General features: G+C 40.9%; 1 protein-coding gene and 1 long non-coding RNA gene across 6 annotated transcripts in view; one reads left to right on the top strand and one right to left on the bottom strand.

Annotated features, from left to right (window-relative positions):
• The window catches only part of LOC117501656 (class I histocompatibility antigen, F10 alpha chain-like), a 94,070-nt gene that overhangs the window by 65,598 nt on the left and 16,011 nt on the right, over positions 1-12,461 (top strand). The window lies entirely within an intron of this gene.
• LOC117501658 lies at positions 5,563-6,682 on the bottom strand. Its single transcript, XR_004558057.1, has 3 exons — positions 6,643-6,682; positions 5,930-6,240; positions 5,563-5,710 (listed from the first exon to the last, which is right to left on the bottom strand). It is a non-coding gene; the product is annotated as an uncharacterized LOC117501658 (long non-coding RNA).

Here is a 12,461-nt window from a genome sequence, read left to right as displayed (position 1 = left end):
GAATAGAACAAAAGCATTTTTATCCACAGCAGTGTTTGTTCTTTATATTTATCTCAGTTTTTACACTCAGCAGCTTGTTCCCAGCTTTCGGCACCAGTACCGCTGCTGGCACCACCTTTGTAGGACTGACCTTCTTTGCAGCCTCTGCAAATCAAATCAAAATTATTTATATAGCGCCAAATCACAACAAACAGTTGCCCCAAGGCACTCTATATTGCAAGGCAAGGCCATACAAGCAGGTCTGCAGAAGATAGACCCTTAGTTGCTCGGACTCTCTGCACCTCCTGCATTCTCTTGCTCACCTTGCACCCTCAGTACGCTGAGCTGTGGTCACCTCCACAGTTGCTGCACTTCAGTTTAGCCTCCGCGCTGCACTGCCCACATTCACGTTCACTGCTACATTTACTGCATCGCTGCTTCCCTTTACACACGACCGCAATGTGCCCAAATTTCTGGCACTTGAAACACCGAAGAGGCGGTGGGATGTAAACCCTCACAGGATAACGCATACATCCAATGAAGACCCTCTCAGGAAGTTCTGCTTCATCAAATGTCAGTACAAGTGAGAGACTGTCAGTTAACACTCCACTCCGAAGTGTTTTCAACTGTTTAGCGTCTTTTACTCTCACATTGGTGATGCTGTCGAACACACTGTCTATTGGTTCATTTAACGGTCTGTCAGATATCACACCCTTCACCAGCTTTTTGTCAAAAACCACTGAACACTTCACTTTGGAACCGTTCAGTTCAGTAACTTTGATTCCTTTCTTTTGTTCCCCGTCCGTACACGTTATCAACAGACACCCGTTTCTTAGTTTTTTGCACACTTCACCTCCCCAAATCTCCTTGTATAACGCTCTCGTGAGGCGTATCTGACTCCAATCCGCAAATGTGGCTCCTTCCTGCATCAATTTAACAAACACTTTGGACTCCTCACTCCTTTCCGCCACCTGAACTCTCGACGTCTTCACTTGCTCGATGTGTTTGATTCTTTTTTCCATTTAGTCCCCCTGAACTCAATCCATGGTTCAGAACTCCCGCTACCTTCCATCTCCTCACCCTCGCTTCCTGACACGTCAGTCCCAGCTCCCCGCTCCTGACCACCCACAGTCCAGGTGGTGCCAACCACCTCCACTCATCCGGTACTCGACGCAGACATTAGAGGTGGGCGATACCGGGAATTTGGGTATTGATCCGATACCAAATAAATACAGGCCCAGTATCCCCAATCTCGATACCAATACTGATACTTTTTCATATTTAAGCTTCATAGATTCAAAGGATCAAAAAGACCTAGGATAGAATTTCGCCAAACATTGTACGTGACAACAAAATACTTTATTATCACAATCAACATTTTTGTTTAAAAAATATCACTCAACACAACTTAAAACAAAATCCCCTGAGGTAGAGGGCTGACAAACCACAATACAACAAAATTGGCTGGCGCCACTGAGCCACGTAACGGCGCAACAACAAATGACCAGAGGGGGGAGGGTGCGCTGCTCTATGTTGTGTCACAACACAGCGCTGCTCTTACAGACAGAGAGTAGACTTTGATGAAGCTGCGATCCTAATATCGATATTAGGATCGATCCGCCCACCTCTGGCAGACATCCTTCCCAGTCCGCGGCTCTTCCAGCCAAAACACACGGCAAAACTGGGAACAAGTGAAACTTAAACTGTCGCTACTGCACTCGCTTCAAACACCTCCAGCTCCCTTGGCGAAGATTCCGTGTCAGCTTTCTCCAAAGACAGGAAGTGAACACTCATCGCCACAAAGATATGTCTGTCTGTGGTCCTGTGACAGACTGACCTCCTGTTGTCTAAAGTGTTCTCACAGAGCTGTATGTGAGTCCTCCGCCTCACGCCCTATGACTGCCCCTTGTCGATTTATCTCTATATACACAGATACATAAAATGTCACAGTGTCACAGTCACACAAATGCCAAACTGAAATCCTGGAAGATTTTAAATCAGCCAAGGTGAAATTAAAATTTTGATTTCACCTAGACCAGAGATCAAAATTTTAATATGGCCTAGGCAGAATCTGTCTAGACCATACTAAAATTTTGACATTAATCTCGCCAAGGCAGATTTAAAATCTGTCTGGATTTCAGTTTGGATTGTGACAGAAATTTTGTTTATTTGATACTCGACAAACTGTACTGCACAGTGAACACCAGGTGGCGCCCTTTACCACATTTTAATAAATTTAGTCATTGAATTAATGATATATATATATATATATATATATTTTTTTTTTTTACTTTTGCTTTTAAAGCCTGATCAAAACCATCAAATTGCAAAACACTGTCTCATCCACACAGTCTGCACAGTGTTGATCTGCTGATGGCCTTTAACCTCCCAGAAAATGAACATATTTGGCCAAATTACATAAAAACATTAATATTACAAGAGTAGATTTTATCATCATCATCAATGTGTGAACATGTGGAAAAAATGGGATGAAAAGATTCAAATGTCTCATTTGCTTTGGTGCAGATTTTCAACTTGTGGGTTGGGACCCCTGAGTGGGTCACATGTTACATTAGAGTGGACACAAATAAATGATTGTGACAGGAAATAACATTTAAAAGCATTTTTCAATAGAACTGTTTTTATATCTAATTTATCCTGACTTCTGTCATTTTTTGTATTTTTATTGTGACATTTACTTTGTGTTGTCTCTTTAGATTTGGTACAAAGATTCAGTGGAACATTTTGAGGTTTAAAGACCAAAAAAAAAATCCTTTGGTGGAAGGGATCATTAAAGGAGTTCACAGGTTAAAAACACACCTGCATAAGTTGTAGCACAACACAACTAATTTTCCTGAAGAAGAGACTCAATGACCTTTGACCCAAAACTGAACATTCTCTGTCTGGATGTGTTAAAACAATATTTCTGCTCTTATAATTATAACACAGCACATAATCAGAACTGGAACTGCTTCAGATCCAGATGGATCCACTCCTGAGTTCACACACAGATTTTGACCAGGATCCAAGTGGATCCATGAAGAACTCGACTGTTCTCAGCTCACAGACAAATCAAACTTGTGATGAAGAGTCGACACTGGTTTATTTGAAGGGGTCATAGGTCAAAAGAACCACTGTTTTGTGGGCTAAAAGAAGACAAAAAACACTTTCATTCACAACCTGCGTGGATCCGGTTTACCCAGATACAAGTGACGCGGGCTCAGACTGAATTATGATTGGCTCAGACGGAGGACAAAGTCGGATCTTGTCTCCACCTGCTCAGCGAGCCGCTCTCGTTGGACCGACAACACACAGAATGTGTCTCTTCCCAGATAGATCTCTTTCAGTGCAGCTTCTTGTTCAGAATTTAACACTTAACACCCAAGTCTTTCATCGCCAACTGTAAATGATAATGCCATTCCAATCGTATCTTCCGCATCAAACTCCACTGTCAATGTTTACAATGTGCTTGAGCAATAACAGGTGAAGTTGCTCATTAACTTTAACTTTCTTAAATATTTTTTACGGCCACTTTTGAAACAAATTTTTATAATTTTATTTCTGGTAAATTTTACAATTAAATTTGCAATTATCTGGGAACTACTTTTTGCGCAGGAATTCTTCAAGCACGTCAGCCGCGGACGAACACAGAATACCCAGAAACTGGACAGTTGTGATGGCAGTTTCGAAGCCTCATGAACCAAAGAGCCACTGCAACACAACCGGCTGAAAATCAACACACTGCTTCGACGCGTTTGATACAGTTTGAAGGGTGACATCTGCTGGTTTGCTTTGAGAATTACCTTGAGCGAGTGCCCTGACAAATGTTTGCATTTCATGACTGATGTGGTTTGTTCTTGAAAAATAAAAAAATGTCATATGTATTATTGTCTTTTTAATGTAATAGTCCCTACAGATGCACACATAATGGTTATGAAAGCCTTTATTGTAAACTATATGGAGATTTGTGTTATTCCTCAAACTATATTTGGATAAAATGTGACAGGAAAAGTGAGGAAGACATGTGCTTCGGCAACTGGTGCTTATGTTTCTGTAATTTGTAAATTAGAATAGAGGGGATAGGACACGGTGATTGTGTAACTTTCAACAATTTTTATTAAAAAAAAAAGAATAATTTCAACGGTGCTGGGCTTTAATCGGCTCTTCTTCTGCCTCACTACCTCTCCAGCGTTGAAGACCCGCTCACAAGGCACTGATGTTGCTGACATCGACAAATATTTTTTTTGCCATTCTCTGTAAACTGGGATAGACTGCGACTCGTGTCGCCCAGTATTTGAGCCAGTCTTCTCTGGAGGTAGGCATATGTTGGGTCAAACCCTTTGTAGTAAAACCCTGAAGGCTTTGCTCTCCATTATTTTGAACGGTTGTGCATCTTCCACAACATAGTCCACCAGTACCTCATCCAAATCAGCTTGTCTGCCTTTAATGGAAATACAGTCTGACATGCTTAGCTATTTTTGTTTGAGTATGTTTTAATCTTAGATTAAAGATAAAATACAGGTTACATGGCCTGATTCCTGCTCCAGGAGCGGCAGCCATTGATGTCTCGGGATGTTTGGACCTCAGGTGTCGCAACATTGAAGACGTATTGTTACTGTACCTCACCTCTTGAGCACAAATCAAGCACTTGACCTTTTTGGGGCTTATTAGATTAAAGTGCTCCCAAGCAATTGATCGTGCTCATTTTGGAACTGGCTCCTCCATGTCCCATCCTCACCACTACTCACTCACACACAGTGGAGTCAAAAGTAAACACATTTGTTACTTAAGTAGAAGTATAGATACTGCAATTTAAAAGCAGTCTGGTAAAAGTTGAAGTATCAACTTGACCTCTTTACTCAAAAGTGGAAAAAGTATGTGCTCCCAAACCTACTTAAAGTATAAAATAACCTTAAAAAAGGTAGATGCCACTATATGAATTGAAAGCTTAATTTAAAAACTGATTCGTTCTACATGTGGCCCAAGACCCAAAATTACCCCCCAACACCACCTGCACAAAAATGTTTCAATTCTAGAACCTCTGAAATGCAATCTGGGACTATTCCAGACAATAAACTGCAGTGAGTGCAGCATCCATTTAGTGAAGGGGAAAAAAAAAAAAAAAAAACACAAACAACTTTCCTTATTCAAATTCATTCCAGTAGTATCCTGCTCTTACTAGGATGCAGCAGTTTTCTAGTTTAAAAATATGGTTTGACCGAAACAAACTGTCATTAAACTTAAGACAGGGATGAAGTGGAGGTGTAAGAGTCACTAGGTGTTCACAGGAAACATTTATGTATCTATTTTGTTATGTTTGGATGCGGGTTTGAGAACAGAACCAGCATCTGACAGGACCGACCCAACGCTAAATAAACACAGGGCGGTTCCAGAAAACAGATTTATTTTTCCACAAGTGCTAATTACAACATAAATGAATTGTAGCGGGATGAAAGTCCCAGGTCCCAATTGAAAAGACATTCCCGCTAGCTTGGCTAACAGGGAGTTCCCCTTTGGCTGACCTGGTAGAGAAACGGTCTTTTGTGCGAGCCGCGTGAGTTCGATCCCCACCGTCGTCCCGGCCACGAAGGTCCTGCTGCTTCAGAATTAACGGCCTGGCGAGGTGGAGGACGGCGCACTCTCCTTAGCGCTAAATGGATTGGAGCCCGATAGTTCTGGACCCAGGAAATCCCGCCGGCACCCCCCAAGTGGTTATTGACCCGGACTTTGCCTGTGAAGGACAAGAGGTGAGGTAAGTCCACACTGTTTACACAAATTCTACTCAGAAGTACACACCATCAGTAAACACATTCAGGTTCAAATTGAGGCTCAAATTAAAGAGGCAGCTCCTCACAGCAGGTGGAGGACCATCAATCCGCATGCCACGGCAGTGAGGAGCAATTCATACAATTGTCACAACAGTTCAAATATAGCTACGAGCTACAATTACCTCTGAAGTGTGCTGATGGAGCATGACCCTCACCCAACTCCTTAACAGGCGCGGTGCATCAAACCTGGAGCGATCCTCAGCGTCACAACGTTGAACAAACAGTCGTCACACGGTAGCAACAAGGTCAAGTCCCCGGCAACTTTGCCCAGAGCAGTCATGGCTTAAATGCAGTGCTTCATCAGGATATTCCCTTCAGCTGGAAGTCCTTTGGATCTGCAGTGAGCTGATCATCAGGTGCAGCTAGTTGGATTGATGAAAGTGAGGGACGCTGAATACAGCACTGCATCTTCAGAGGTGTCCTCAAAAACCACCTGGAGTGCACACAAACACAAAAGCTGTACCAATTGTCCAGCCAAACCGCCCAACACACAACATATTTATTTATGTATGTTCATTGTTAGTTGCTTTTATATTTTCTGTTGTGTTTCTATTCAGGTTCTTTTTGCCTCTTTCTCTAAAACTGTATATAATAATCATTAGATTATTAATATATAAACAAAAATAAATTTAAGAAATGTTACAATTTGAAAACAAATGCACCCGAACGTGATGCGAGCTGCAATTGCTTAATGCTAAGTTGTAACATTGAAAATGCCATAGACATGCTAACGCGTTAGCATCGCTCCCGTTTTTAAGTTATAAAATACATCTATCAACTGTTTCAGAAGACCATAACAGGTCGGTTTAACATAGAAAAGGTAAATAATACTCACAGAAGTATGCGCTTTAGGGTTTTAGCGGGGGAAAATTAAGCGAAAGAAAGAAAGAATAAACGAAGAAATAGGTCGAAGCATTGCTTCAATCTGCGAACCACTGCTTCGAATCTACCAAGGGATGGCCACCTTATTGTTCGTCTTCTCAAAGAAACGTTTAATATTCCAGTCAGGAAGGTTCATGATATTGTCATTGACTGTTCTTGTTCTGAAGCAGTGTCCAACCGTAGCTCACTATCATGCCCCCAGCCTTCAGTTTCATCAGTTCTTCTTGTTACACCAGTCAAACGACCAGTTAATTGTCCTCCAGTTTCTATGACATGTATGAGTTCTTTGTCTACTCCAGATGTTGTGTCATCTCCAAATAGGGTTGCCAACCGTCCCTTGAAAAACGGAATCGTCCCTTATTTGGAAATAAAAGTGTGCGTTCCGTATTGACCTGAAACGGGACGCAGTTTGTCCCGTATTTCTGTGAGAATCAAAAAGTCTGTAAAATGTCAATGGAATTGACTGGCGCTTTATATGGAAACTTACGGTAAATTTGATCCCAGCCTCTCTCCTGCTTTTCACCAATGAGCTGACAGACACGAGTTGACGATACAGAATCACTCTTATCTCATTGGTCGAGTGACATCCGCTCGCAAGAAGATACCGACGTCATGAGCCGACGACGGTCGCTGGACAACAATAACAAAGCAGCATGGCTGATATCTATTAAGACACCGACACTGCAGATATGCCTACGGACAGCAATGTCTGTAACGTCGTTACTACTCCTCCAAACAAACAAACAAACAAAAAAGAATGCAAAAATACAGGGGAGAATGAGAAAAGGAAAATGGCTGGGTGGAACAGTATTTATTTTTTGCACTTTTTATTACACTAAATGTGTAAATGTGCACTGTTACATTCTTTTGCACTGTTACATTGTTTTGGATGATGCAAATTTTCTATTGTTTTTTTTTGTTGTTAATTTATACAATTTTAAGTTAAGCAATAGCACTACAGAGATTTATTTTTAAAGAAGACAGAATGCTCATATTTAAATTGTGAGTGAAAATTTATTTTGCACTAAAAATAAATTGCTAAATAATTTGTTTTCCATGTGTTCAGATCAGAACAAATGCATGTATGCATCTACCTAAATTCAGGGTCAGTCAAATGGTTAAAAATCGTTTCACACAGACGCTGGGAAGGGTGAAGGCAATGGTCAGTCGGCCGGTCGGCCCTGGCAGTGAGGTGTCCCTTATTTAGTTTTCAGAGAGTTGGCAACCCTATCTCCAAATGTGACAGCGCCCTCCCCTAAACGATTGAAAAGTGATTGCAAAAAATGTGTGAACAGGAGGGCTTCGTTTGTGACATTAGCGTCACGCAAACGGAAACTTAAAGAGGAGTTTAACAATTTGCTCTTGTCCTCTGATAAGAAAAGAAGAATTAAGCAAGCTTATGAACGGAAAGTAGGCTTAGAATCAAAACTTCGCCAAAAAAGGCAGGAGTTACAGAAAACTATATTGCAAAAGAATGCTGAAATCAGAAAATTAAAGAGGTCTATTGAACTGGTTAGTCCAAAAGTGCTGAAGAAGAAATGTAAACATAACTGTAAATTTAGGAAAATGTTGGGAAAAGTCAGAACAGAACTGAACTGTGCGAGAAAAAAAACAAAGAACTGGAGATCGAAAATGACAGACTGCAGGGATTATTACTGGAGAGTGAAACTCCAAGTGACTGTAATACTGTGTCTGTGAAGAATGACTCCAAAACTTATTCATCATCCTACAGACTTGCGGCATACTCGTGCATCCTACACCAGGTGCCAGTTGAGGAGACTAGTAATCTCATAGCAGAGGTTGTTGACAATATCACTGGTTATAAGGTTGAGGATAAGGCTGATATTTCCACAGTTGCCCAGTTTGCTTATGAACTTGGTGTGTTAAGTGAGGTACAGGTTGCAGAAGCGGTAGTTAATGAGAAATGTGTTGATCTTACACTTGGTTGGGATGCAACATCCCTGTCTGCAGAGCACATCAATGAGGTTCATCTCATGTTTCCAGGTGATCCCCCTTCCTGCCCATGGGGACTTCAGTTACAGATTAATGCATTAGCAGGAGGGACTACAGATGACTATGCAAGCCATATCAAGGAGGCTCTCAGTGACATCAGTGAAACATATGCAAGTCTCACAGATACAAATTCTTTGGAAGTGAGCAACGTTTTCATTTCAAAACTGAAAAACACCATTTCAGATCGAGTGGCTGTTAACAAATGTGTTTGGGAAAAACTGGAAGAAGATTTCAACACTGAACTGTTGCAGCTGAATTGTAACATCCATCCCCTGGAAGGTATAGCCAATGAGACCAGGACTGTTCTGAAGGAGCTGGAGAAACAAAAACAGATTGTGGGACAGCTTTTCGGTCGTGGCTGCTGTGTAGACAATTTGATATATGCTCTCTCAAAAATGAGATTCAAGCAGGGGAAAGGTGACCCCAAAGGGTTCAAATCATTTCTCAAAAAAGTTGGCATTGATCTGAAACTGTCTGTTCGATATGTGGGCAACAGACTTTATGTCATGTTTCATTTAGCAGGAATATATTTCTGCTACCGCACACAGATTTTGGATTACCTGCAGCATTTTTGCAGCTGTACCACAGGATTCCACTCATCAAGGATCTGACTAACTCTTCAATTGTTGTTCACTTACAGGGCCTGGGTCTTGTGGGGAAGATTGTAACTGGGCCTTGGATGTCTCTTTTTTATGGTAACAAGGCTGGCAAGACGAACCTTGAGGTTGTTCCCTTCTTGAAGTGCACTGTTGAAAACCTGTCCAAGTTGGAAGAAGAGCCGCTTGACGCCCTCACTGCCCAGAAGAATGTTTTTGAAAATCCATTGATGGAAACCGATGTCCTCAGATGTCTTCAGCAAGTTCATCATGAGTCCCAGGGTGAGTTGAAAGAGACTCTTCACATCCTCTTCAAAGCGACAGTCACAGTGCTAACTCGGCAGCTACAGCCATACCTCTCAGGATTATTGTCAAATCCCTCACCTGCAAGGTTAGAGCAGACTAAATCAGCCCCTGTTGACAACATATTTAGTGAAAGAGTCCTTGCCATGGTTGACAGCAAACATCACCGTGCCCCAAATGCTACTATAGGGTACATTGACAGGAAGGTGCGTGCAAAGCAGAACAAGACCCTTGAATGGTTAAAGAAGAAAGACTTTATTGAGCAGAACCGTATTGTCATGTTTGCTGTGGGGAGAGCAAAGCAAGTGAGGAGAATAAGAAGGGAAAGGGAAAGACTACGTGAAAAGGAATACCATGCCAGACAAGAGAAGAAGAAGCAAAAGAAGGAAACCAAACAGAGGAATGCAGTGGAGAAGAAACTGAAAGCAGCTGTAGAACGTGGTGAACTTAGGGATGAGCTGGCATTAGAACTGAGTTTGAGTGAAGAGCAGAGAAAGGTTCTTTGTGACATTTTGAAAAATCCCAAGGGTCTGGTTGATTGCTGTGTTGACCATTTCTGGTTTTCTGAGGAGGACGCATGCAATGTGCTTTACCGTGGAAGGGTGTTGAGAGTGTGGGAAAAGAGAGGCGTGACAACAGTTTGTTTGTCATACTGGAGAGACCATGATGAGGCTGAGGAGGAGTCTGAGGACCATCACATGCCCCTCTTCAAATTCCTGACAGACTACAGCCTGGGTGATCTCGTTTTGAATTAGATACAGTATGACTGAAAAATAACCCAGCAGAAGCTTCAAATCAGGTTAGATTGTGAAGTTTTAGTTTCCTCTCATTCTAAGCTCCATTTTGATACCCTACATGATATACTTTGGTCCAAGCTAAAATTTGCCGTTCTTTCCTCCAATATGGCCGCCATTATGGCGCATAATTAATACTTGACATGATGTCTTAGTGAATTCCTACATCCATAGTTGTAGAGAATGGTGCTTTGAATGTAAACTCAGAATGTGTTTCTGTTCAATTTTAGTTCAGGTAACCATTTCCGTTAGTGTCGACATTGCACTAATTTGACCTTGACCTTGGGGTCATCAGGGTCACTTGTTGACCCAAAGATCAAAGCAAAATAATTTCCAGATATCCAGTGACCCCCCCCCCCCCCCCCCCTCAAAATTTGATTGGAATATCTTTTAGCACTTAGAAATGGTGTCCATACTAATCTACCTTTCCTTTCAGCCAGAAATTCCTATTATTTGACACAATTTTTTCCTCTATTGTAATGTAAATAAACTTAGAAAATAGGGCACGAAAATGACCCCTTCAAATCTCAATATCTCTGGTGTTATTTATCCGATTTTGACAAATGAGGTGTCATTTTGTTGCATTTTTGGTGTCCTTTCGTCTGATTGCAGGCAGAAAGCCATTTAAACAACTTTGAAAAAATGTCCAAGTGCCTAGAAAATTATTTCCACTGTGCCCGAAAATATTTCCACCGCCACGCCCCAATTTATTTCCACCAGCACTTTTCGCCACGCAGGGAAATAATTTCGGGCACGGTGGAAATAATTTTTGCAGACTTGGTAATTTTCTGTGTAGGACAGGGATGATAAACAAAACCTGCAAATTCAAGACAGAATAAAAACGAAAATACAGAAATCCACGTCGGCACATGTGTTTATCCTGTTTTTTCTCTGTCAGTGTCATGTCTGCAAAACCTTCAATCAGTTCACCCCTGAAAACAGTGAATGATAAAATATGCCAATTTTCAATCATGAAAATCACCAACATCGAGCTACTATCATGAATGTGAAATAAGGAGAGCTTAAACTCAGATCGCCTTTAAGTTTCCGCCCCGACCGCGGCCGTTCCATTCCGATCCAATTTAGATGGCCGGCAAAACAGCGCAACCCGCCTTTTGCCGGTGCCGCATACAGCGAAATATTGTCCAGTTCAACTTTGCCGGAGCTGATTTGATCACAGGTTCTGGTACAGATGATGTCATTTGAATTAGCCAATCAGATAGGAGATCCTGCAAAACATTGCCAGCTGTAAGTTTGCTGGGTTCGGCAAAATATCCACTGCCTTTTAAATAATAATGATGTCGACATTTTGTGTTTTAGGTTTGATTTATGGGTGATTCTTAGACTACGGGCACTTATTATGTCCTTTGATCATATTGTATGAAAAACAGAAAAAAAAGGGAAATTTCACAATTTTATAGTTATCTTTACAATGAAAGTGTGTTAAGAAATTTGTTCTAGTAGTCTATGATGACTTTTTCAGCTTTTTTCAGCATCATTATATGCAAATATTGCCGTTTTGTGCTTGTCCCATACCCAGACTTTTGATCTTCAATGATAAAAATGAATGGTAATGTAAACAGTGACATCAGAACACATGTATATAGCGCCAAATCACAACAAACAGTTGCCCCAAGGCGCTTTATATTGTAAGGCAATGGTGTGGTGGAAATTACATTTACAAGGCCAATAGTGCCCGTAGTTAAAGAATCACCCTTATAAGTTCTACTGTTCATTATTCTGTCAGTATTTTCAGGAGGTACTTCTTAAAATACTGATAGTTGTATGTTTTCTGCCTTTATTTTTTCCTGCGTCAGTAACAGGTTTTTGATCGATCACATATTTATATTATTTTTACTTTATCTGAGGTTTTTTAAATGATTTCATACATTTTGTGTCCTTAAAGATGACGTTTTATTTCAAAGAATCATTAATTATTCACTGTTTATTTTCGGGACATTCTTACAAAATAATAAAACTAAAAGTCTGCATGTTTTCTAAAGTATTGTCTATTTTTTTTTTCTGTATCGAGTTTATTGAAACATCAAATATGAAATTATTCTTCC

Source organism: Thalassophryne amazonica, chromosome 20 (assembly GCF_902500255.1).
Source record: "Thalassophryne amazonica chromosome 20, fThaAma1.1, whole genome shotgun sequence".
NCBI classification, from domain to species: domain Eukaryota; kingdom Metazoa; phylum Chordata; class Actinopteri; order Batrachoidiformes; family Batrachoididae; genus Thalassophryne; species Thalassophryne amazonica.
This window is presented reverse-complemented; position numbering and strand designations above follow the sequence as displayed.